The 27314-nt window shown below is 50.5% G+C and overlaps 1 protein-coding gene and 1 long non-coding RNA gene across 2 annotated transcripts in view; one reads left to right on the top strand and one right to left on the bottom strand.

Annotated features, from left to right (window-relative positions):
* Positions 1 to 27314, bottom strand: part of plcg1 (phospholipase C, gamma 1) — a 204959-nt gene that overhangs the window by 111784 nt on the left and 65861 nt on the right. The gene's annotated exons all lie outside the window — the stretch shown is intronic.
* LOC142888077 (uncharacterized) overlaps positions 20905 to 27314 on the top strand; it is a 43919-nt gene continuing 37509 nt past the window's right edge. The window contains exon 1 of the long non-coding RNA XR_012926652.1: positions 20905 to 20976. This is a non-coding gene — a long non-coding RNA (uncharacterized LOC142888077). The remainder of the gene's footprint in view (positions 20977 to 27314) is intronic.

Below are 27314 nucleotides of genomic sequence, written 5' to 3'. Positions count from 1 at the left end.
CCCCACTGGCCTGCCAACATGATAGATAGTAGAGAGAACAGGACGCGCTTTTAAGAAGGGGGGGGTGGTGGAAAAAAATCATGCTGCAGCAGCTGTCAGACAACAGAGCCCAAGCTTCCATGACCGGCTCTTAACAGAGGCGGGGGGGGTGGGGGGGGTGGGGGGGCTGACAGCTACAAAGCAGATACATGAATCAGATGGATGAGATGATCAAGACGCACAAACACAACCTGCCAGGAAGATGAAGAGGTGAGACTGTCACTGAGGGTCTCACTGGGTTCCACTGGGTTCCACTGGGTCACTGAGGGTCTCACTGGGTCTCCCTGGGTCCCACTGGGTTCCACTGGGTCACTGAGGGTCTCACTGGGTTCCACTGGGTCAATGAGGGTCTCACTGGGTCTCACTGGGTCAGTGAGGGTCCCACTGGGTCACTGAGGGTCCCACTGGGTCTCCCTGGGTCTCACTGGGTTCCACTGAGGGTCAGACCGGGTCTCAGAGGGTCACTGGTTTCCACTGGGTTCCACTGTGTCTCACTTTGTCTGGATCTGAACTGAGGTTCATCATTTACAGGTGGAGGCTGTAAACGGAGGGCTAACCCCGCTGCCCCCTGGTGGAGGTCCAGACTGGATCCAGTCAGTGAGGTGGGCGACCAGGAGGTGGCGCCGCCCTGCTGGCAGTTTGATCAGCAGGCTGCCGGAGGGACAAAGGCGTCGCGTCGTCTCCACACCTCCGTTCCTTCCAGCCGCACTCGCGCGTGCCGAGTCAACAGGTGGCGCCGCACTCGGCCCCTCCCACAGCACAACACTGGCAACGCAGTCAGTGCCAGCAGACAGAAGAAAAGAAATCTGCCACCGTTCATTTCTTTCACTTTTTGCTTTTTGCTCGACCAGCTGAGCAGCTGAACTGACCTCTGACCTCTGACCTGCACGTCTCCCCTTCACTTCTTAAAGTGCAAAGCTGCCTCACTGGCACCACGAAGCTGCTCATGTCTCCAGTCCAGATGGGAAGATTGATACTGGCGATACTGGTGGGATTCAGGAGTAGGAGGAGGTGAAAGGGGGGGGGGGGGATACAGCAGGGGGTCAAACACTGCAATTACTGCAGCATTGATTTCCAGTGGAGGAGTGTTACTGCGTCGATGCTCACTCTAGTCAGGGGGGCTTGGGGGGGTGGGGGTCACTTCCTCCACCTCTCCGTCCGTCCTCATCCTGAGTGGGACTGGGGGAGTGGGGATTGTGTGGAGCTGCAGGCGCTTCTGTCATTTCACTGAGTGTCGCTGTGGAGAGACGTCCAGTCAACCAGCAGCAGGGGGTGTGACGTCAGCCCACTGGCAGTGTCTGATGGGATTCTAGGACTTGGCAATGACTTTCTGATGGGAGAGTTGATTTTTCAGTGGTGGGTGGGGGGTGGGGGTGAGGGTGAGGGTGGGGGTGGTACAGCTCCTGGTTTTCTTCTGAGGTTTTCCAAGGAAGCAGCAGCAGCAGCAGCAGCAGATGGATGCAGAGGGAGCCACTGGTCTGGAGCTTCACTTGGAAACTGAACATCACATCCCATCATCACTCCTCCATCAGATCTTCTCTCTCCTGCCTCGCCACATTCCTCACATGGTTGTTTCCTCCGCCACCCCCCCCCCCCCCCCACACACACACACACACACACACACACACACACACACACACACACACACACACACACACACACACACACCACCACCACCACCACCCACCCAGGCCAGACTTCAGACTGGGGTCTGTCCATGAAACCAGTGGAAACCAGTTTGGAACCCAAACCTCAGTGAAATCATTTGATTACAGCTTCCCGCTGGTCTGGAAGCTGCACTGGCTCGTCAGAGCCTTTCCATCTTGTGTTGAGGTTGTAACACAATAGTGGCTGTGGTTTCTCCTCCAAGGACGAGCTGCAACAGTTGCTTCATTTACTGATTTATCTATTTATTTACTGGAGGCGGGGGGGCATTTTTAATTTGAAATGATCAACTCAGAAAAGTGGAGATGAACCGATGACAGACAAATAGGGGAGAGTGGAAGCAGCGTTACGCAATCATGGAAAAGCAGAGCGACTATTATCCTGATCCCATGTGAAGACAGTGAGCAGCAGCAGCAGCAGCAGCACCAGCCTGCAGTTCTGATGCTTCTCTTGGACTTTCCTAGACCTTGAAAACACACAGTGGTGTAATGGAGCCAGTTGCAGTGGCACTAAGCTGAGGGAAGCTGTCCTGATTCTTCTCCCAGGCTGGTGACAACACAACTGGGAAGCTGCTTGGTCTGGTTTGATCTGGCTTTACCCGTCCCAAAGAGCAAAAATCATGCAGTTAACTGTAAACAGGGGGCTAAATATGATGTTGTCTGGGAAGAAATCTATTTATGGACAATTGATCGTGAACTTCTGCTCCACTCGTTCCCCTGAAGAGGCCTGAAGAAGGCGAGGAGGCTTCAGGAGGACGGAAGCGGAGACATTGGAGGTTGTAGTTACAGCACACATGGAAATAAAGAACAAGCAGGAAAAAATAATGTACCTATGTCTCTGCTGGGCTTGTGCACACAGACTGTGTGTGTGTGTGTGTGTGTGTGTGTGTGTGCGTGTGTGTGTGTGTGTGTGCTTGGCAGGTAGAGGGCTGTGAGTGCAGCCTGTCATCGCCCAGCCCTGATTACTCCGCACCATTCATCAAAGTGTCACCTCGCTGACAGCTGCTAATAAATATACTGCCACAGACCCCCACTCGCACCTGGCAGCTCCCACCTTCTCGCACACACACACACACACACACACACACACACACACACACACACACACACACACACACACACACACACACACACACACAGCGTCATCAGCACCCCGAAACAGCAGCAAACACTCCTCCAATAAGCACCATTTCCTTGGGCTCATTTGTTAATTGCTGCGTTTCCATCACTTCTTCTTCTTCTTTCTTTCTTTCTCTCTCTCTCCCTCTCCCTGTATCTCTCTCTTTCTCAATAAGATTTAACAGGATGTGACCTGCAAAAACATGCGACTTGGATTTCCTTTCGTTCTTTCTTTCTTTTTTCTTTTTTTCTGTGACAAATATTTCACATTTAGAGCCCACATATGATATTGAATTTATTTTTTTTTTTATGTTTGCTTCTTTTCTTCTGGAATAGAGCCGGCGGTCGACAGGTGAGCGAGTGGAAAGACTGCGTGCCAGTGAAGCCACACATTCCCGCCACAACCTGGAGAATGAAGCCCTGGGTCTGCCCTCCAGTGTGAGGTGACCACAGTGACACCACTGCAACATCACAACACCTGCTTCATTTCTCATGTTGGCACAAGTACAAACATCAGGTAAGCGCAGCTTTTGGTCGTCACTTTCAAATCCCTGTGCTTGCTCAGGAATGTATTGTTGCAAAAAGCCAAAACACAGAGAACGATGTGTTGTAGAGTCGGCGGCTGTGATAGGTTGATGTTTACCGTTCTGGAGCCAGTTAGCTTCCTCAAAACATCCTTGTTTCCATCATGACAATATGGCCTCACATTTTCCCAGCATGCTCTGCAACCAGCAGGACACACGCAGATACACTCAGCAGCAGTCATGTGACCTCCTGCTTTTCCCTCCATTTCTCGTCAGAGTGAAACACTGTGTGTGTGTGTGTGTGTGTGTGTGTGTGTGTGTGTGTGTGTGTGTGTGTGTGTGTGTGATTAGGCAGTGAGTGACTGCTGCAGTGATTTGCTCTCTTACCGTAATGGGAGGCGTCTCTTCCTGCACTGCTGTCTGGGCGCCGGCTCCCCCTGTTGGGAGACAGATTGAGTCATTGGGGCCGAGTGAGAGTGAGAGAGTGTGTGTGTGTGTGTGTGTGTGTTGGTGGCGGAAGCCTGGATCTTGGTGCATCCTGCACTAGAAGGTGTCCTTGCCAGGCCGGCAGGGCACGTGTGTGTGTGTGTGTGTGTGTGTGTGTGTGTGTGTGTGTGTGTGTGTGTGTGTGTGCGTGCGTGCGTGCGTGCGTGCGTGTGCGTGTGTGTGTGCACACGCTATGGGCCCCGCTGCGCTGGCAGATGGCGCTGCTGTGTGGCTGGGCCAGGCCGGCTAACTGGACGAGGACGAGGAGCTGGTGGGAGACCGGGAGGTTGCGGGTTCGACTCCCAGTCCGAGCGGAGAGATGGCAGGAGAAGGAAGGTTGAGGGGGTGAAGAATGAAAGGAGGACGAGTGGAGAGAAAGAATACATCACTGTCTTGTACTATTATGTTTGTTGGTGGGTTTTTTTTAGTTGTTTCAAAAGACTTGAGGTGTTGATGAACAACACGTCAAGGATTCTTTCATTTTTAACCCCATCAATGCAATATTTTACATTCCTAAAGTTTAGAGCAACGAGTTATTGGTAGAGTGAAAACAAGCTGAGAAAGAATGAAAGTTGTTGTTTAAGATAAATTCAAGATTCATGACATATTTTCAAGTGCATCCGTCTCACTCAGTTCCTTTAAAAAAGACTAAACTCTTCATCTTCATCCTCTAATTTGCTGTGCGGCGCAACTCAGCGCTGCCAGACGAAACAATAACCCGAGTACCTGTGTGTGTGTGACTGGGCCGGCCAGGTGGAAGAACACTGGGAAGACTGGGAGCAGTGGGCCTGTTAATTAGAGCGGGGTGATTAATGGGACTGGCTCAGCGGGGGCCCCTGGTGGAAGACAACAGCAGCAGCAGCAGGAGTTCACGATGGACGTTGTATGTTAGCCGTCCAGCGTCCGTCCAGCATCCATCCGTCCGTCCGTCCGTCCGTCCGCTACTGTGGCGGCATGGAGGAACGTGATACACTAACACCAGTCCACACCTCACCCCCAACCCAACAACCCCCCTCCCCCAACAATCTGGGCCTCCACTTCCTGTCTGGTGCATGAGGACAAGGCTCAAAGGCCAAAGGTCATCTGTCCCCCTGCTGGAGGGAGGCGGAGTCAGTCCTGGTTTCACCTCCTGCAGTGGGAGGACCTGAGGGAAGTCCTGGTTGGCTCTGACCACCTTTGAGGGACAATAAGTCTCATCATCATCATCATCATCATCATCAGAAGGTCCAGACGAGCCGACCAATGAGGGAGGAGCAGCTGCAGTGTGTCATTATCTTCAGAGCAGCAGCAACAGCAGTCTGAAGGAGAGACCGGCAAAAACCTCCAGTTTCAACACTGCATCCCAGGAAAGTCACTGAGAATAAACTGGCCAGTGACTGGCACTGCAGTGAACACAAGGCTCTGCTGCACAGTGGGAGCACAGTGACAGTGAAGACAAAGTCAGGATGGGATTGGAGGAGGTGAGACAATGCACACCAGTGTTTCCTGTCACTTCAAAGCAGCCCGAAGAAGAAGAAGAAGAAGAAGAAGAAGAAGAAGAAGAAGAAGATTTTTCTGATTTTTGAAAAATAACATTTATTGCCGCTCTCATTTCCATTAATCAATCAAACTAAATAAATAAATAATTTTCTTGGTTTTTTTTTTTTTGAAGAAGAAGAAGAAGAATTTTACAATCACATTTATTTACAAAATACAGATTAAAAAATGATGCACCTTTTCCTAACATAAATAAATGATTCAAAAAGAAATTAAATTAACTAAAAGAATTTAATAATGAACAATAAACATAAAATCAAAACCAAGCCAAAGGAGACAAGAAGAAGAAGAAATGATGCTGCTGTTTAAATATTGATGGATTGTGGTCCTTGAACGCAGCCCGCGTTCCTCTCATCATCACCATCATCATCATCATCATCACCACCACAACCAAACATGCTTAGCATCCAGTCTGTTATCACGACGCATTAATCTCCTTCATCAGCAGCAGCTGAGAACATCTTCCCTCTCACTGCTGCTCTGGCAACTCCTCCCCAGGAACAGAGACGCTCATCAGCTTGTTATGTCAATCTGACACACACACACGCACGCACACACACGCACGCACACACACGCTCACACACACACACACACACACACACGCACACACGCACACACGCACACACACACTCTCTGCATTTGCAAGGAGCTGTAAACTTGTAATGCGTTGGTAGGAGGGGTGTGTGTGTGTGTGTGTGTGTGTGTGTGTGTGTGTGTGTATGTGAGCTGGAGTCAGTGCAGTGTTGCCCCCCCAGAGTCAACACACTGGTGGGTGTGTTGGCACAGTGAGGGGGCTGGTGAGTGGTGTTAATGAGGGGGGGGGGGTTCAAGTCAGAGTGAGACGCTCAGCGGGACTTTACGCAGGTGCTTGTTGGAGTGTCGTGTGTGTGTGTGTGTGTGTGTGTGTGTGTGTGTGGTGTGTGTGGTGTGTGTCGGGGCCACAGGGCAGCCTGACAGAAACTGCACTAATTGTGACCACTGGGTTTTGACCTGGGGGGGGGTGTGGGGGGCTAATATCATCAGCTAATCTGCTGTAACCCCCCCCCACCCCCCCGCTCTGCCAACACAACCGGCGGCATCGCATTCCCCCCCCCCACACACACACACACTCAGCCCCCCCGAGCCCACCGCAGACTGCTGAGTCGGGTTTGTGCTGCTGGAAGCGGCTGCATCTGGCCTCCACTGACAAAGAAGATTAATATTTCTCACACACACACACACACACACACAGTAGTGATGGATCCACTTCAGATGCCACACAGAGGCAGCAGGATGTCCTGCTCCTTCCCAGGCTGCGGACCACCATCCCCCCACCCCCGACACTCCCCTACCCCCCCACACCCCAAACACACACACACCCTCAACCACCCCCCCACCAACCACCACACTCTAAAAAGAATCTCCAGGCCAAAGAAAATACACACACACACACACACACACACACACACACACACACACACACATATATATATACAAGTCCAGCTTTTTGCTGATGCTGCTGCTGCTGCTGAGCTCTGAGCTGTGATGCAGACGTTCAGTGTGATCAGAGCAGCAAAGTGCTGCTGATGTTCCTCCTGGGGAGGGGACGGGGGGGACGGGGGGGACGGGGGGGGGGGACGGGACCAGCAGAGCTTCACTCACCAGTCGCCCGTCTGCTCCTCAACCATCTCAAATAATACAGAGAGAGAAAAGAAGAAGCGACGCTCAAAATAAAATGACAAACAATACTGAATGACGAGTGGAAGGACAGAAATCCATCATCTGCTGAAAATGTAAATTTGTGTTTTTAATTTGACAGAATTTTCTGGCAACTTCCAGTCAGTGATGCTGACGGCCGGCCTTCTAACCTCAAAAGTGAAACTGCAAACACGAGAAGCTGAAAATATCCTTGGGGGGGGGGGGGGGGGGCAGAGGGGGCGGAGGGGAAGCCCGGGACAGAAAGAGCAGAGGGATCTTCCCACACGGCTGCTATTTCTACACCTTCACCCTGCATCATGTGATCACCGGGGAAAGTTCCCGGCATTCCCCCCGACCGCTGCCAACCCTGAGGCCCCGCCCCCCCACCCGGCCGGGGACGGGGGGGGGCACCCTCCTCAACTGCACTCACCTGGAGTCGGTGAGGTGAGCAGAGTGACTCCAGGAGGTAAAAACAAGAAGAAAGTGATTCTCCAGGCCCGGGATTTATGCAAAATTCACTTTTCAGCCGGTAAGTCCAACCAGTCCTTTGACATCCCCCTTTGTGATGTCACAAAAGGCTAGCTGACCGATAGCTCTCCCAGGTTGAAACAGCAGCTCCCTGCCACCTGGTTGTTTCCCTCCAACTGAGCAGAGAATCAGCGCAGCAGGAGGCTTCAAACACAGAGCTAACTGCAGAGTACTGGCCACTGCACAGTACTGCGCTGCTGCGCAGGCAGACGGAGGGAACAACACCTTTTAAACATGTCTGCAAAATGGTATTTAAAATGTAAAAGTTGAAGAGAGCGCAGCAGCACAGAGGCAATCACAAAAACCTGAAAATGATAAAACTGAGCGTAGAGTTCTCTGACTGACTACTGCAGTGCACTGGAATAATAATAAAGGTTATTAAAAAAAAAAAAAAAAACATTTAATTTATTTATTTATTTTTAAAAAAAAAGGAAGCAGACAGGAGCCGAAGAATCAAAAAAAGGAAGCAGACAGGAGCAGAAGAATCAATCTCTCTCTCTCTCTCTCTCTCTCTCTCTCTCTCTCTGAATGTTGTAGAGCAGAGACGACACACTGCAAATGTAAAGTAGGGCTTTGCACTTTATAAGATACATGGAAGGAAAGTGAAACACACACACACACACACACACACACACACACACACACACACACACACACACACACACACACACACACACACACACACACACACACACACACACACGAGCTGACCTTGATATTTGAAGTCCCTCAGTAAATGCCAGAGCAGCGTCCACACTGACACTTCATTAATGGGCCTCCTGCTTCACAACACAATGATGCTCAGGGCAACACCAACACTGCTGCACTGCCACTGGCACAGTACTTCCAGTTTAAACCAAGGCCAGGCTGAAGTTCACTTTCATCAAATACATTTTAATGCTCTCCAACGTCCAACGGATTTTTACATCTTAAACCAAACACCCCACCCCCCTCCACACACACACACACACACACACACACACACACACACACACACACACACACACACACACACACACACACACCTTCCTACATCGTATTTTAATGAGGTTCAAATGTGCAAGATGCACAAAAAAATAGCAACCAAACTGGTTTCACTGGCTTCACTGGTTTCACTGGTTCTCAGGCTTCTTCTTCTTCCATGAGGGTTTATATCAAACTGAAGGTGTGTGTGTGTGTGTGTGTGTGTGTGTGTGCGGGGCAGAGAAAATAGGTAATAGCATTTAAAGCCAAATAATAAAACACCTTTATGGTGTAATTTTTCCACCAGTGATCTTTTTAATATGAGGCTGTGGAGGGAAACACTGGTGAACATTAGAGAAATGAATAAGTGCAGTGTGAAGTGTCATGATCAAACTTGTAATGTTGTTTGGCTGATATTGTGGCTGTGTTCTTCCATCCAGCAGCAGCAGCAGCAGCAGCAGCTTCCATGTCCTGATAAATAATTCATTTTTTAATCTGATTCCCTGGAGCCATTCTCACTGCGTTAGTCACATATTCAATAACAGCGCGCAGTGAATAATCTGGCCGTGCGTTTCTGTGACCCCCCCGCCCCCCCATCTCTCACACACACACACACACACACACACACACACACACACACACACACACACAGGCAGTGTGAGGAGACGGGTGTGACGGCCTGGAGGAGGAGGTGGGAGGAGCACTGAAGAGGAGTCAGGCTCTCCGTCATCACTCAGCAGCTTGACAATCAACACATGCACGCACAACTACTACACAACCTGGCTGGGATCAGTCATCTCTGTCATCATCAGCGCCACACACGTGCACCAGGCCGAGCACGCAGGCCACGGCTCCCGTCAAACTACACGCTTCAGCAACACGCTTCAGCAACTCAACAACACGCTTCAGCAACACGCTTCAGCAACACGCTTCGGCAACACGCTTCAGTAACTCAACAACACGCTTCAGCAACACGCTTCAGTAACTCAACAACACGCTTCGGCAACACGCTTCAGCAACTCAACAACATGCTTCAGCAACACGCTTCGACAACACGCTTCGGCAACACACTTCAGTAACTCAACAACACGCTTCAGCAACACGCTTCAGCAACACGCTTCAACTACACGCTTCGACTACATGGTTTGACAACACGCTTCGACAACACGCTTCGACTACATGGTTTGACAACACGCTTCGACAACACGCTTCGACTACATGGTTTGACAACACGCTTCGACAACACGCTTCGACAACACGCTTCAATGCAGAGAAAAGCTTTTTAAAAAGAGAAGCTTTATGAATTTCAGACTGGCCTTTGTGCGACATTTAATAGTGAGGAAATGATTTGCAGTGTTCCTGCTGCGCCTGCAGCTCCTCTTATATTTCTGGCAGTCTGTGGAAATGCTCCAGTGGAAGAGTAAAAGCAGGGAACCGTGGGAGATTATTGTGGGATAAAATGTTTGGAGGATTTCTTTCATTCAAAAGGCAAAAGTTGTGTGTGGATAATAAAAACCAAGTGAACGGTGGATTTCTCCTCTGCTCGCTGTCCACATGGTGGCGCTGTTGAGCGCTGATGGACTGAAAATTCTGACCAATCATGAAAGCTTCCCAAAATCTCAGAGCTCAACACAAAATGCAACAACTGAAGCTAATAATTAAAACCTGGCAATCATTTCATGCAGCAAAATAAAGCAAAAGAGAAAAGTAAAAAAATGCAAGTTAAAACTATTAAAAAAAAGCTCAGAGTCCGGGTTAGTTAGGGTTAGGGTTAGGGTTAGTTCATGTCTGACTGAGGGCCTCAAAATATGGAGATTGTTTAACAAACCACTTTACTGTCTTGAAACTGAGGAGTCGTCCAAAATGATGCACGTGTGTGTGTGTGTGTGTGTGTGTGTGTGTGTGTGTGTGTGTGTGTCTTTGTTTTTGTTGAAAGTCTCTGAATAAAGAGAAGATCAGTACGTCAAACATCCAATTAGCACTGTGGTGTCAACTCAGCAGTTTGTTGACATTTGCCGGCATTAAGTCACTAAATTTGAAGTTGCTGCTCGGACCTTCAGCTAAAACTTCAACTATTAACCGCGTTCAACAGCAGCGCGTTGCATTTGGAGAGCGAGCGAGTGAGCGTGAAGCCACATCAACAGGATCATCAAGTTAATGATGAGGGGGAAGGCGGAGAGGCGCGCGCGCGCGCGCACGCACGCACACACACACACACACACACACACACACACACACACACACACACACACACACACACACACACACACCCTGGAGCGCAGCGCTGCGACTCACGATTTCGTTTGACAAACCTTGAGCACCACCTAGTGTTGATTTTCTTCTTCTTCTTTTTTTTCAATCATTCACATATGAACCCGTAATAACGGGAAGAAAAGCTGTCGCTCATCAATGTTGACAGCAGTAATATTTTCATCTTCTGCTTTTCATTGCATTTTTAAGTGAAATTTTGGTTGACTGAAGGAAGAAAATGTTTTCTTTTTGTCAGGCACATTAAGATATTTGATGCTTGACGCAGCAGCATCAGTTGAATGGAGCGACGAAGCCAAGATGGTTTGAATAATAAATCTCTGCTTCATGTTGAAGATCAGTTTGGGGTGAAACTTTCACACTGCCATAAATCCCAGCAATATGTTGGCAGTAAAAGTGTCTGTAAATCGCAGTGATGGTGGTTTGTTTGTGTTTGTTCTCAGGCTAGTGGGCAGGAACCCCACTCAGGTGGGTCAGTGAGATCCAGTCCGCTCCAGCAGCAGCTCAAGCATCGTGTTTTCATCCCAGACTCGGGGAAATGTTTGTGATTAACAAAATTCAAATGAAAAAAGCCCAGCGCGGCGGTGATGATGGAGCAGCAGCGAGCCATCCGAGAGGCGAGGAGGCCTTTTTCTGCAATCTTAGCACCAGCTAATTTGGTGCAGGGGGAGTTAACGCACCTGCCAGCAGCTGCTGACCAGGCGGATTCTGCTGCTGCCGCTGCTGCTGTTTACGCCGTCAGTTTAAGGCCCTGAGAAGAGACAGCCAGCCGGGGGAGAGAACTTCTGGATGGGGAAAGACAGCACACACACACACACACACACACACACACACACACACACACACACACACACACACACACACACACACACACACACACACACACACACACACACACACACACACACACACACACACACACACACACACACACAGATCCCAGGCTGCTGCCAATAACAGGCCATAGTAACGTGTGAAAACGTTGACTGCTTGATGATTTATGGAGGTTATTTGTGGCTTTCCAACACTCCTCTGATGCCCCTCCACCCCTCCTCCCCTGCACCCCTCCTCTCCCCCTCCTCCTCTTCCCCTCCTCCTCTTCCCCTCCTCCTCCTCCTCTTCCTCTCCGGGCCACCACTTCCCTTCCTGCTGCACCGCTTCCGTGCAATGTGAAGATGATTAATAATGCGTAATGTGGTGCGAGCAGCCGGCTGTCCGTCCGTCCGTCCGTCACTCGACCACGTCTGACTTCCCTTGAAAGGTCCACAGCTGCTGAATGTGGCGTTGACGGGAGGGACGTCGCAAAAGGTTTTTCTGGTTTGAAAATTTGGTTTGAAAAAAAGCGCACGCAGGAGGGAGAATGTGGCGTTTGCATGGAGCGGAATGGAACGCACACAGTTGAGCTCATGTCAGTGATCATGTGATCAGTTAGTGTCTGTGAAAATCTGGGTGTTGTCGTTCTTTTTATTCAGATGTGGATCAGTGCACAGATCCATAAATAAAGATGTGAGCAGTGAGACACATGAAGAAGTGGCAGCGGAGCTCTGGGTGTCTGCTAATGCTGACACATCCATCACCAGCTAACTGTGTGTGTGTGTGTGTGTGTGTGTGTGTGTGTGTGTGTGTGTGTGTGTGTGTGTGTAGGAGGAGGATCAGGCCAGAGGAAGAGGAGGCCACGGTGCCAGCTCCTCATCCATCACCTCCAGAGGAAACAGGGAGATGTTTTCTCACAATCATCCCTGGCTTCCCTCCTCCTTCCCTGCAGTCTTCAGAGAGCGGCAGGAGGAAGAGGGCGGCAGGACGGCAGGACGGCAGGAGGAGGAGAGCGGCAGGAGGAGGAGAGCGGCAGCGGTGGTGGTGCCTGCCGCGTTCCTACAGCCAGGCCAGGAATTCCTCCCTTTCTGCGACTCACCCTCTTTACCCTTTAGCACCCTCCCCCCCGCCACACACACACACACACACACACACACACACACACACACACACACACACACACACACACACACACACACACACACACACACACACACACACTGGCCCCTCCTCTGCAGACGTGGGGGGGGGGCCTTCAGTCTAGAGATCATTACCTTTACATTATTAATGTATGATGGCCAAACCACAGAGGACGCTGCAGCCAATGAGGAAGAAAGTGACTGCGTGTGGCGTTCAGGAACCTCCAGTTCTGGAGCCACCGCACTGGAGCACTGCAACACACTCAACTGATTATGATCAATGGTCCCTCCAGTGGCCAATACTGTGACAACTGCACCAAGAAGACTTCACGCCAAATGGATTCTAATCTAATTTTTTGATCTTCTTCTCGTGTTTGATTTCACTGTGATTTTGCCAACAAAGAATCTAAATCAAAAGCTGTCCATCAAACACACACTGTTTATTCTTATCTTGCAGAAGTCTCATGTGATTGATTCTCCATGGAGGTCGTCCATCACTGACAAGCATCAAAGAAAATAGATTTATTTCTATTTTCTTTGGGATTATATGAGGTCTTGTAGTTATTTATTATTACATGTGTTGCATCCAGACTGACAGAAGCAACTTTACAGACAGTATTTAATGTACCGGATAAAAAGATTGAAAACTGCTGAAAACAAGCTGGACGTGAACAAATAATGAATGTTTAAAAAAAACGTGTCTGTGTGCGTGCGTGCGCGCGTGTGTGTGAGTGTGTGTGTGTGAGTGTGTGTGTGTGAGCGTGTGTGTGTGTGTGTGCGTGAGTGAGCGCGCGTGTGTGTGTGTGAGCGCGTGTGTGTGTGTGTGTGTGAGCGTGTGTGCGTGTGTGTGCGTGTGTGAGCGTGTGTGCGTGTGAGTGTGTGTGTGTGTGCGTGCGTGAGCATGTGTGTGTGTGCACAGGTCTGCAGTGAGCCTGGGTGCAGCTGAATTAAGCGGTGCGATGTGTGTTTCATTAAATGCTCAATATATCTTGTGTTTTCTGGATCATTTAAGCCCCATTACAGAACAGTGGCACTGCTTTAATTTCTAAAGTGCCTTTCAGAAGGAATCACCTCGGGCACTCACTCACTCACTCACTCACTCACTCACTCACTCACTCACTCACTGCCAGGCATTGCCTGCTGCATGTCGATGTGCAGAAAAGTCGCTGCAAACACGACTGAGAAGAGAAAACAACTCCTCATCACAGTGCAGTGAAATGCTGCAGCTTTGCTGCTTGCTGCACTGCATCTGCTCTGGTTTTGCTTTTTGTTCAACCAATGACATCAGCTGTGGTGCAGTTGCAGTGGTGGCGCCACCTGCTGACTTGGCCATTGTTCCTGTGGGCTCTGCCAGTTTGGCCCAGGGACGAACTCTGAGGGGCCAAGGTCACATTCCACCAGTGTGTGTGTGTGTGTGTGTGTGTGTGTGTGTGTGTGTGTGTTCAGCACTGGGACAAACAAACACGTCCATCCACTGAGTCTCTTGCAGGCAGGAGCAAACTACGGCCGGGAGTTAAACACCCTGGTGGTTCTGGGTGGTTCTGGGTGGTTCTCGATGGTTCTGGGTGGTTCTAAGAGCTAAACACCCTGGTGGTTCCAGGTGGTTGTGGAAGGTTCTAGGTGGTTCTGGATGGTTCCAGGTGGTTCTAAGAGCTAAACACCCTGGTGGTTCTGGATGGTTCTGGATGGTTCTAGGTGGTTCTAAGAGCTAAACACCCTGGTGGGGCTTCAAAGACTCTGACTTGGTTGCAACTTTGCTTCATTTTCCATTGACATTCTAGCAAGATGTTTCCTCCATGATATCCCAGGATAGATTGTCTCCTCCTATGAGGAGGCTCACCACGACACTCCATGCATCTGCTGCTGCTCCGGCTCCTCTGTCACATGCAGCGCTTCTTTCATATAGAGGGAGAAAAAACGTAAGCATTTGCAAAGCGGAGGGTGTGAAGGTGTGTGTGAGGTGTGCTGAGCCAGCGGCAGGGAGGTGGGGAGGGGGGGGGGGGGGGGGGGGGTTGTTGAGAGGAAGTGATACAGATTGAGTGGACCTCCTGTCTGGGTTTTGCGGCTAAAGTGCTAAACGCTCCAGGAAAGCAGATACACCTGGACTTCCTGAAGAGATTGGGGGGGGGGGCGTGGTCCGTCCCGTCCCGGCCTTACAGTGTTATACTGGGCCCAACATGGACTGAGGGCTGCTTGGTCCTGGCCCTGGTCCTCGTCCTGGACCTGCTGGCCGCTAATGAGATGAAGTGTGTGGATGATCAGCGGAGCCTCCACTCAATGCCATCAAATCATCCTTCACAAAACACTCAATATGCATTTGGTGTCGGCTTTGTGGAAATAGGATGTCACCCCCCACCTTCCCCCCTCATGCTCTTAGAAGGGGGGGGGCTCGGGGGGGTGAAAAACGCCAAACTGAAGTCATCCATCACGGTGCAATAAAAGCGGCCTGCAGCGCTTCGAGGGAGTGAGAGGGAGTGAGATGTTTGCGTTGGGCCACTGACTCTGGGAGGCGGAGTGATGTGGAGGAGCCGCTCCTTTTATTATTAGACGAATTGCATCATTAAATCACATTATAAAAACAAAAAATGCACCATTAATTTTCCTCCCCAAACAGACGAACGTCCACGACTCGCCGTCCCCCGAGCCCCCCCCCCCCTGTCAATCCCACAAGCTATTCCCTTCTATGATGCAGACCAGTGGGGTCGGGAAGATCCGTGTTCAGGGCACTGCAGTGGCAGTGGCAAGGCAGCAGGAGGCTGGAGAACCATGCTGGAGCTGGACAGACTCACTGCTGGTGTCTCCTTTCCTCTTCTTCTGCCCTTCCTCCATCACGACCAGCAGCAGCATGAATAATAGATGAAGCCAGTGATGAGATCAATCACAGGACATCAGTCTGGAAGATGAGAGTGGACGGAGCGGGACGCACACTGCAGACCTGCTGTCAGCAGCAGCAGCAGCAGCAGCAGACCAGGAGACCAGCAGACCAGTAGACCAGTAGACCAGGAGGCCAGGAGACCAGCCAGGAGGCCTTGGAATAGATGACAAGCAGGGGGCCTAAAAAAACATCCTGGGGCCTGAATTTCTCACATGCAGACGGGTTTTTAGCAGCAGGTTCGTGGTCAGCCTGGTATTGTTGGACCTCGGTGAACATTCTTGAAGAAGTGATGCTTGTGCAGGAAGCCAAAGCCAAGATGGAGATGATGAGGGTGAAATGAAGCTGAAGGCTCCAGTGTGTCCAGTAAAGAAGCCCAGTAAGTAAGGAGGTCCGCGTTTGGTGTTTGGTTCACTTACATGTTCTTATATATATGAGAGTGTATAATAATAATAAGAATAAGTGTTCCAAGGGTGGGAAAAGCAGCTGGCTTTGACTGCACTGCCAGTTCACACTGGTAGTGATGCATCTGTGGTGAGATTTTACCAATATGAAAATCATCAATCAAGACAAATTTTACACACAGGACCTTTAAGCCTGCATAAACCAACCCCCTCTCCCAACACACACACACACACACACACACACACACACACACACACACACACACACACACACACAGCTGTGACAAATGCAAACTAAAGGTTCGTCTATTCATCACAGCTGATGACACGCTAGGAAAACCACCACTTCCTGTTGGTTTCTGCTCGTCCTCCAGGAGGCCACGACGACGCCGGGGGACGCAGGCGCGCACACACACACACACACACACACGCACACGCAGCTCTGCATGGCCGTGAAGATGAATCCGGAAGATTCCAGACTGAGCAGGAAAAGTCCAGTTGAGGCCGCAGCCCGGCAGTGATTCATGTGGGCTGAGCTCCGTCCACATTCATTATCAGCTGCAGGTGCAGCAGCAAAACTGCTGCTGCACCTGCAGCTGCAACCCAAGACACACACACACACACACACACACACACACACACACACACACACACACACACACACACACACACACACACACACACACACACACACACACACACAGAGTCTGGTAATAAATAAATGAATAAATAAATAAATAAATAATAAAGTGAAGCAAACGCAGGCAGCCGCTGCCAGGCTGTGCTCTTATTGCCTGAGGGTGGCGCTATAAGTGAGGCCGAAGAGCAATCGCTCACCCCCAGACAGCAACGACGACAAGGCAAATAACCCACCAATAGCAGAGCAGAGTGTTTGTCCTGGAAAGTTCCCTGGTGCAGCTCCAGCACCAGCTGCTCCGCTCCACCTCGTTCTCCTCCTCTGACGGAGCAAATCCTTGACAGAGCGTCACAGCCACCCAGCCTGCCTCAGCAAAAACAACGCCTTCATAAAAACTACAGCAAAGACCACATGCAGGTGGAGACCATCAGAGAGCAGTGAGCTGCAGGCAGGAGGGAATAGACAATAAATGAGATGACAATCAAAGGTTCGGCTCAGGTGGTTTCCTTCCTGAAGACCTCAACATGTGGACTGCGGTGTGTCACTAAACCAGTCCAGCTGGCCTGACCCAACCCTTCTACCTCAAGATGACCTGGATGCCATTGTGGGTCGGCTCTTGTGTAGAGCAACTCTGTCGCTTGTGAAGACAAAAACTCATTCATACAATTAACTGCAGGGAGGCAGAAAATGAAAAAATTAATGGAGTCAAAGGAAGTTCTCACACCAGCATGTGTCCGTGTGTGTGTGTGTGTGTGTGTGTGTGTGTGTGTGTGTGTGTGTGTGTGTGTGTGTGTGTGTGTGTGTGTGTGCCACTGCTGTGTGCTGTGTCACTGAGCTCCACTCACTGCCCTGCATTAGACCCCTGCTGCCACACCACCATTACTCCCACGCTGGGATCCAACCAGGAGAACAAAGTGAGCGCGGTGGGTTGTGAGCTGGAGAGAGAGAGAGAGGGACAGAGAGAGAGAAAGAGAGAGAGAGAGAGGGACAGAGAGAGACAGAGAGAGACAGAGAGGGAGAGAGAGACAGACAGAGACAGAGACAGGGAGAGAGGGGGGGCAGAGAGAGAGGGGGGGGTAGAGAAAGAGAGAGGGGGGGCAGAGTGAGAGAGAGAGGGGGGCAGAGAGAGAGAGAGGGGGACAGAGTGAGAGTGAGAGAGAGAGAGAGAGAGAGTGAGAGAGAGAGAGAGAGTGAGAGAGAGCGAGAGAGAGAGGGACAGACAGACAGACAACTCAGAGAAAGTCAAGAAGATTCAGGGTGCGTTCACTTCAACAATGTTCAGCACTGCCAGCGTCTCCCAGTGGGAACAACTTGGACGTGGCCCACTGACACCAACAGGCCGCTGAGGCCCAGCAGTGTGAGTGAGCACATGCTTGTGAACGCCAGCTCACTGCAGGTCTGCAGTTCTACTCGACCTTTGCAGTAGGTGACGTTCACAGTGTTGAGCTGTCAGCAACTCTGTGGACCTTCTGAAGAGAAGGAGGGGAAACACTTCAACACAGTCTGGACCAAGAGGAGCTTCTTCTCTCCTCTCCACGTGCGGGTGGTTTCCCTGTCTTCTCACCAGCAGCCGGTGGCCTCCAGAAGATGCAGCCCAAGCTCAATATGTCCAGGAGGAACTTGGTGGAGAGAATTATTAAAAGGCTGTGCAGGCGTATCGCGTTACAAACTCACAGTTGTGAAGGCAAACTACAAAGCGGGACTGCAGATCAAAATGTGCAAGACAGCACTGCGACTCGGCCATTGATTTTCTCCACTGTCTCAAGGTCACATCGCTGACCATACGCCATCACCTTCCTGTAAAATGCTACTTGACTCAAGCCATGTTTCTCCACTTCCCTGACAGCTCAGGCAGACACAATCAATACTGTTAATTGTTTTCACTGTACCAATCACTTTTAAAGGGCGCGTCACGTGGAAATAATGGAAAAATAAATTCCAACATGTTGCGCAACATGGGAGACGTTAAACTGCTTGGACGAAAGCTGATCCTATTGGGTGGCAGCTGATTAAAATATGAATATGTAAGATGAAGAGAGAAGCCCGGGTGTGTTGGTATTGAATGGAGAGCAGTGCTGCAGCAGGTCAGGAGATGTTCTCCCAGGGCAGAGTGGGGAGCCGGCTGTCAGCCCATGAAGAATCTCCACCCCAGTTCACTTGTTATTGTGCTGTCTGGCTGACAAGTATACCTATAGACTGAGTATTTATTTCCCAAATGTTTTGTTCCGTTTTCCTGCAATGATGTATGTTTCTTTTATAAATCCATCGCCGAGCCTTTTAAGCCATAAACAATATTTCTGCAGGCCAGATTCCTTGTGCAGCAGTCTTGGGGAACCTTGAGATCTCCAGCCTCTGATTTAATGGCTCGTAATTCCTGAAAGGCCATCGCTCAGAGTGCACGGCGCTGCTGCTGAGCAGCATCCTCACGCTGGGCGAGCGAGAGGGCGGCCCGGCGCTCCGGCCTCCACCCCGGCCGCCCCAACACGCCATCAAACTGCTCAGGTGGACACAGAACCGAGCTCCTCCTCCCGCCGCTGCAAGCCACCAGCAAGAACATCCTGCCAGTGGATCAGGTGGCACCAGAGAACCAGAGAACACGTCTACTGCGGCTGCAAACCGTAACAGTAATAAACTGTCTGGGTCAGCATTAATATGATGGCACTGTGTTATCCCTGAGTGACGTCACTAAAGTTCTGCTTCCAAACCAACGTGGACCGGGTCCAACACAGCATCGGCTTTATCACGAATCAACAATGATGATCAAAAACAAATGGCTAAATATGAAGACGTGTCAAGAGTTTTGCCTCCAGTCAGGTCCACAATAATATACATACTGTATACTATACACATACATCCCCATGCAGCTAGGTGTACTACACCAGGTCCACAATAATATACATACTGTATACTATACACATACATCCCCATGCAGCTAGGTGTACTACACCAGGTCCACAATAATATACATACTGTATACTATACACATACATCCCCATGCAGCTAGGTGTATTACACCAGGTCCACAGTAATATACATACTGTATACTAGACACATACATCCACATGCAGCTAGGTGTACTACACCAGGTCCACAGTACCGCTTGGCCAAAGTACTTGAAAGTTTGTCTAAAAAATGAGCACTCAACAAAGTGACAGAGGAGGAGAGAGGAGGAGCAGTTGAAGGCAGTGATTGCAGTGCATCTCTAATTGTCCTGCCGCTGCTCCTCATGTTTAATCCCTGCTGCCTTCATTAACAATGGATGAATTAATTAGAAGCCTTCACAGGATTTGTGCACAGTGAGCCGGGAGATAAAACACAGCCTGAGCCTCGGTGCGTCCGCTCTGCCTGCGCCTCCTCCGTCTCCCCTGCGCCCCCCCCCCAACCCCACACCCCCAACCCCCGCTTAATTGTATTGTTTGCTCGTTGCGTCGATAGCAGGATTAATTTCACTATAGATCAGGATTATTGACCCCCTCGTCAATGTTATTCCATTTCTGTAAGGTGCTAATTATAGGGAACAGGGGAAAGCAAATTGCATTGTAACTTGTCTCACTTGTTTTCCGATAAAGCAGAAAGCAAACAACATTCATCCCCGCTCAGCCGCTCAATCCAAGCGCTATCTCTCCGTCCACCCGAGCACCTGGGAGGCCCTGGTCCACCACTGACAGCCTTCACACCTCACACACACCTCACACACACCTCTGCTTCTTCTGACCCGCAAGTCCACTTCTCCTCACGCTTGCTGCTCCTTCCCGGCTGTCCCGGCGTCGCCTGACGGTGGAGGGAGGAGCCAGCTCCTCAACCACCAACCCACTGGACCAGCGATGCACTCCAGCACCAACACAGCCCCAAAGACACTGGCTGACAACTTCTGCCAATGCAGGGGACCAAGTGAGCTAGCGCCACCTTGAGACAGAGCCACTCAACTGCACTGCATGGCTGCATGGCTGCATTGCATGGAGGAAGAGGAGGAGCAGGGGGAGGAGCAGGAGAAGCAGGAGGAGGAGCAGGAGGAGGAGCAGAAGGATCAAGAGGAAGAGGAGGAGGACGAGGAGGAGCAAGGAGAGGAGGAGGAGGAGCAGGAGGAGGAGCAGGTAGAGGAGCAGGGGGAGGAGGAGGAGGAGCAGGAGGAGAAGGAGGATCAAGAGGAAGAGGAGCAGGAGGAGGAGCAGGAGGAGAAGCAGGAGGAGGAGCAGGAGCAGGAGGATCAAGAGCAGGAGCAGCAGGAGGATCAAGAGGAAGAGGAGGAGCAGGAACAGGAGCAGGAGCAGCAGGAGGAGCAGGAGGAGGAGCAGGAGGAGCAGGAGGTGTCTTCAGACAGGGGAAGTGTTTCAGTGTCTTGAGGCTGTGATTCTTCCTGTGATTCTTCCAGGCCTTAATTAAAGATGTTTTATGAGTGAAGAAGCTCTGCGTGGCTCCTTCCAGAGGTCCAAGGACCTGGAGCACAACGAGCCTGAGACCCCGCACCTCCCCCCACCTCCCCCACCTCCTCTCCGGCAGTCCTCTAATGAACTGAAAGGTCAGAGCACTAATAAAACTATTAGCAGAAATGAATCTCTCAGATGTGTTAATGCACTTTTAATTCCTGTTAGCAAATTTCATCCCCCAGCAGTTTGCTGCCCGCTAATGAGAAATAAAACGGGCCGCTCTGGGGAAGGGTGGGGTGGTGGGGGGTGGGTCGATGCTCGGGCTACTTCACAGCAGGCTTCGCACTCACACAGAGGCAGCAGTCTTACACACTTGGCTCCTCCACCTTCCACACAGTGTGGTGGAGGTGCTGGTGTTATTCACGGACCGAGGCCTGTTTTCAGCCCTGTGATTCTGCAGGGTTAATTAAAGAGCACATCTCCATCTGTTCTCATTCAGCCTCAGCTCAGAGTCTCCCGACCAAGCACACACACACACACACACACACACACACACACACACACACACACACACACACACACACACACACACACACACACACACACACGGGATCACACACACACACACACACACGGGATCACACTTGACTCGTCTTCTCCTCCTTGTCATCAAAGGAGAGACAAAAAAGAAAAAGGCAGCGGTAAAGAGTTCGGAGAGACGGAGAAAAACAAGGTGGGGACTTGAGGCCATGATGTGACCTTTGACCTGGTTGTCTCCTGACCCACTAATGAGCCCCAGACGAGGCCTGACCCCAGTCCTCCAGGAGCCACCACTGACAACAAAGCCATTGTAGGCGACACGTCCACCGTTTGTACAAATGCGTCGGTGCGCCTGCGGTGACACTGAAGGCCACAAGGGGCAGACAGGGGTTAGAAAAAAGGAAAAAGGAAGCGTCACAAGACACATCTGTGGTATTTCAAAAAGATGCCAATGTCAGTGGAAACTCAGCAATAGGGAGTTAGCAGTCAGCAATGCAACTCGAGGCCCAAACATGTTTTTATTTTTCATTTTCAGTGGAAAGCAACACACACCATGGTTTAAATATGAAGCAACCCAAAGCGGTTCCAGTTCGAGCTGAACCACTGCATTCTGGATCAAACCTTGCACCAGTAAAACGTGTCTTTGAATGCTGGAACAGCAATGCCAAATATTATATTCAATGGAAAATAGTAACAGCAAAAACCCACCATGGCTTCAACAGCGTGCTGGACAGGAAGTGGTTGATAATTAAATATGCAACATTGAATAAATGGACAACAAACTACAGTAAGTTTAGAAAGTGAAAATGAAAGATCTAGTTTACCAAGCTCCTCACTCCTGCCAACAACACTCACACTGTGACAGTGACCACTGAGCCCCAGCAGCAGCCCCAGAGTCACTGGAAGCACCGTCAATGCCAGGAAGAGCCAGCAGGGGAGGGGCCAGACACTCTATTACCAGATTGAGCCTTTTAATCAATAAAGAGATCAAAGATATTTTAATCAAAGACATATTTCCTTGTTTGTCTAATGCTCGTGCCGCCGCCGCCACCGTGCGCATCATCTTTAACTGCTGAGAAGGATGCATAATGCGCTCCCAGAGAGCCGCTCATCCATAGCAGACCAGTCAGCAGAAACACACACCGGCCCGGCCCAGCGCGCAGACACTCCACCGACGCCAAATTGCATTAGGATGTCCATATTAAGGGGGAAATTGCATCCTGTAAACTAGAATATTATTTCCACACGCACACAAACAAGCTGCCAGCGCACACACGCAGACAAACCATTTTTCAACATCACGTTCCCTGCAACTGCGCTCACTTTTCAGCAATGGATCCATACTCAAATTGTTTCTCACACACACACACACACACACACACACAAACACACAAACACACAAACACACACACACACACACACACACACACACACACACACACACACACACACACACACACACACACACACACACACACACACACAAAGTCCTAGCGTGCCTCTATTAGTCTGTTGGCTGTTTGTCGGACATGGCTGCATCCGCCTGCTGTGGCTAAAGAGCGGCAATGAGATTAGAGGGAAACTGGAGCTGCTCAGGCCGCTGCTCTGAGCTCACTGTGGGCCTAACAAGTCCAGAGGTGCTGGGCCCGCTGGATCAGGTTCCAGGGGCTAATGGGTCATATAGCAACCGACACCTAATTGAGTGATAGAGTGCACGCATTAAGCTCTGTAGATGTGTGTGTGTGTGTGTGTGTGTGTGTGTGTGTGTGTGTGTGTGTGTGTGTGTGTGCGGTCAATTCACTTTTACCATATTATTTCCATTTTCTTTTCTTCTAATTAACCGAGGTGTGTGTGTGTGTGTGCGGCTGTGTGTGTGTGTGTGCGGCTGTGTGGGTGCGTGTGGTCCACGCCAGCCTGCTGAGCGCCAGGGAGCAAACAGCAGCTCCAGTAATAGTGATTCATGCTTTCCGTCAGAGCCTGTGACAGCTCGGGTTCGATCCTGTGCTCAGTGCGATGTAGCGGCCGGAGCAGCAGCAGCAGTAGCAGCAGCAGCAGCAGCAGCAGCAGCAGCAGCAGCAGCGGTGGGTGCCGGGCTACGGACGTCATCATAACTGCTGAGGGAGTGTTGGGCTGCTGACATATTGATTGACCCCATGTTAAGAGATTTGATAGATTGACCCCAGATTCTTTATGTTGGAACGGTGGAGCGTTAAAGAGGGGAAAGTCTGGGGGAAAATCACAGCCATTGACATCACTTCAATATGTGGGAGGTTCTTCCACAGTGGAACGTTTTGACAAATTTGCCTACTGCCATAATCCCTCATATTGCCATGAGTGGGAACGTTACCTGTAATTGTTGGGGGGCAGAGACGCGAGGTGGTCAGCAAACAAACTGAGACGTCAGCTTGGTCAGCTTGGATGGGTTAGGTTAGGGTTAGGGTTAGGGTTAGAGTTAGGGTTAGGGTTAGGCTTGGATGACAGTGGCCTAACTAAAGAAATCCCTCCGCCCAGGCGGAAGCTCTGGAACGTAGTTTTGGCTTGGCATTCGGCCTGAAAACAACTCTGTCTGGTCACGTGACATTATTGTTTGATAGCATGGAGAATGTCCAGATACCTTATATAAAGTCACCCTTCAGGTCCACACCTCACCTTAGAGTCAACACATCCAGGAATGAATGGCTTGATTTGAAAACATCGTCTTTCCTCCGTGCCTGGGACAACAGTGCTCAGGAACCTATTGGACCATAAGGCAAAGCCGAACCCAGAGCATCCTCTTGGCCCTTTGGGGCCGAGGCGCCAGGAAGGACCACAAAGGGTAGAATTCACACTAACGATGGAGGAAGCTGTGTCCAGTGGGCTGGTTCCTGAAGACCCTGCACCATTGTTCTGCCAACACGCTGACAGCTGGTGATTTAGGACCAGGGCTGCCCAGGAGCGAGTGAGGTCAGAAAGAAGCTCTACAGGCTCCCTTCAACAACCCCACCCAACCCCACCGTCCGTGACATGGATGCTGACCCCATACGAGGCCTGGCCTCTTTATACCAGCGCCTATCCCTGGGTCCACGCCCCTCCGCCAATAACACAAACATGACAAATCTGCTGCTTGTTTACTTTCAAGACTGGAAAAAAAACTGTTTGATTTTTCTACAGCGTGTGAAAAATCTGTCCAGGGTGAGAACTTCTTCACCTAATGTTCAACCTTCCTGTCTGTGGAACTGAAAAACATCCACTCAGGTTTAAGTGGAAGCACTGGTGGGAAAAGGAGCTGAATGGCTCTTCAGCACAGTGCACACAACAAGAGGGTGCCCAGTAGAGCCAGTGGAACCAGTGGAACCAGTGGTGCCAGTAGACCCGGTAGACCCAGTAGAACCAGTAAAGAGAAATGGAACCAGTAGAGCCAGTGGACCCAGTAGAACCAGTAGAGCTAGTGGTCCAAGTAGACCCAGTAGAACTAGCAGAGCCAGTAAAGCTAGTGGTCCCAGTAGAGCCAGTGGACAAAGTAGAGCCAGTAGAACTAGCAGAGCCAGTAGAACCACGATAGCCAGTAGAACCAGTATAGCCAGGGGTCCCAGGAGAGGCCAGAAGAAAGATCAAGGACTGGTAAAGGGTCGTAACAAAACAACAAGGTCCAAACATCTTAGACTCAAGACACACAGAATCCTTCCTTCCATTGTGATGTTGCATTTGTCTTTTTCATTTAGTAGAATTACTTTTTGTTATAATTCATAGTGAGCAGCTAATTGTGAGCGTCATTATCTATACTGGTGCTTTAAACTCCTCAATAGTTTGGTATGTCCCTGGAGATATGCATTGATGAATTATGGATTGATGGTAGATGAAAAGGTGTAAAAAGGCAGATAATGTTTGTCACAGACCCCCTTGAAAACCAGCCAATGACATCCACAAACCATTGAAGGTGCACAATCATCTCTTGGTGGCAAAAGTGTGAAAAGTAAGGCCCAGGGCCACTGACTGACAAGAAACTGGCCCCTTGACATGGACTTGCAATATTTGAGTCAAAGCTTCTTTTCACTGTCAACCACACACTGGCACTGCTTACTGACCTGGGAGGCTTTGCTCCTCTATGAAAACTTACCTAAACAATACAATTCTTACAGCTTCAACTGAATGGACAGAGCGATGCTGGAACTCGAGGTCTGCTTCCTCCATGACATCGTTCTGTCGTGAGATGGTGTTCCACTAGGCCATTTTGGCAGCAGTCCTGCTGCACTTGGCCTTCACACTGAAATATTCAGGCAGAAGTGCTGCACAGCCGCCAAGGTGCAAGGTTTGGGTGATGTATGTGCATAGCCAGAGACACGGCAGGTAAAGCTGGTCTCCGAGTAGGGGTCCAGACAGTGGGGCATTGGATGTGGAGAGCTGGGTTCCTGCCACTTGACAGCAGGGAAACAGATAAGGCTGCCTCTCAGCAAAGCAGCCCCCTAAAAAGAAATAACAGGGGCGACCCGTCAAGGTTTTTGTCATCTCCTTCATCACATCAGTCGCCCGTTCCATTCCGTTCCATCGCCGGTGAGCCAGCGCACGCAGCGGTGGCGGCCGTGGCCGAGGATGAAAGTGGTGGAAAATGGGAGTCATTGTAAAGCATCTTGTGCTGTGGAGCCGCCGCCGCCGCCGCCACCGCCCCCGTCTCCACCTCTCCTCCTATGACTCCACTTGAAGACAAATGGGTCCAGGGCAATGACAGAGTGCTCGGTCCACAAATCACCAGCGGCCTGGTCTGCTCGCCCACTGCCTTCTCCCTTTCTACACTTGCCCCCCCCTCCCGCCCCGCCCCAAACCCTCCCGCCCCCCACCCATCCTGGCCCCTCCCCCTCCCCAGCCCCTCCATTAGTCATGTGCAAGCGGGCAGCAGCCAGTAGTCGTAATTAGACAAGGACAAATCGCCGGCCGCGGACACGGACGAGTCCAGCCGCTAAATAAGGCCCAGTTTCCATACTGACCTGTGGGCGGCGTGTCGGGCCAAGGAGAGGCCCAGGGCGGGAAGAATCACCACCGTCCAATACCCCCCGCTGATCCCCTGGCCTGGCCTGGGAACTCATTTATTATCCCGCAGAGCCATCGCTCGGACCCAACTATCACAAGAACTCCGTCACACATTCAGAAGATCCCTGGAACGGCCACACAGGTCGAATGAGAGCAAGGATTAATATTCCAAAAAAAAAACCCGGTCCACCAAATTCCCATCCCAGCCGGCTGCAGAATAATGGAAACGTGCCAATGTAGTCAGACACAAATACCTTCATTATAGTCGACACAAACCTCACCAAACACGTACACTGTAAGCTAGCAGGTGATAGTGAGACCAGTTCAAATCAGGTTTGCTTTTTCAAATGGTATCAATTGAAGTGATTGAGTTCATCAACAACAACATCGGAACCGCAATCCAACAGAAAAGAAAAGAAGACCGACTCGGTGGAAGTTCTGACCAATCTGATCTCTTGCTTGGAGTGCAAAGTGACTTTACACTTTGACTAAACCTCGCCCACAACCACCAACTGTTCATCCCCACGCAACGCTGACCAGTCAGTCAATCACCCTGATTACCAATCACATGATTTGGAAGATCAGCAAATCAGTGTTCATGTAATGCACTTACATGAACATGAGCTGACGGAATCTTACGACGACTATTTCAACGGTGACACTGTGTGGTTCGTTGTGTTCGCTACCACCGAGACTGAGAGTGACATCTTCTAACCAGGAGGGATGTACGTGGT

Source organism: Nelusetta ayraudi, unplaced genomic scaffold (genome assembly GCF_046127955.1).
Source record: "Nelusetta ayraudi isolate G7.1 ecotype Tasmania unplaced genomic scaffold, CSIRO-AGI_Nayr_v1 ptg000019l, whole genome shotgun sequence".
Lineage (NCBI taxonomy): Eukaryota > Metazoa > Chordata > Actinopteri > Tetraodontiformes > Monacanthidae > Nelusetta > Nelusetta ayraudi.
Note: the sequence above shows the minus strand (reverse complement) of the source record. Positions and strands in the feature narration are given on the sequence as shown.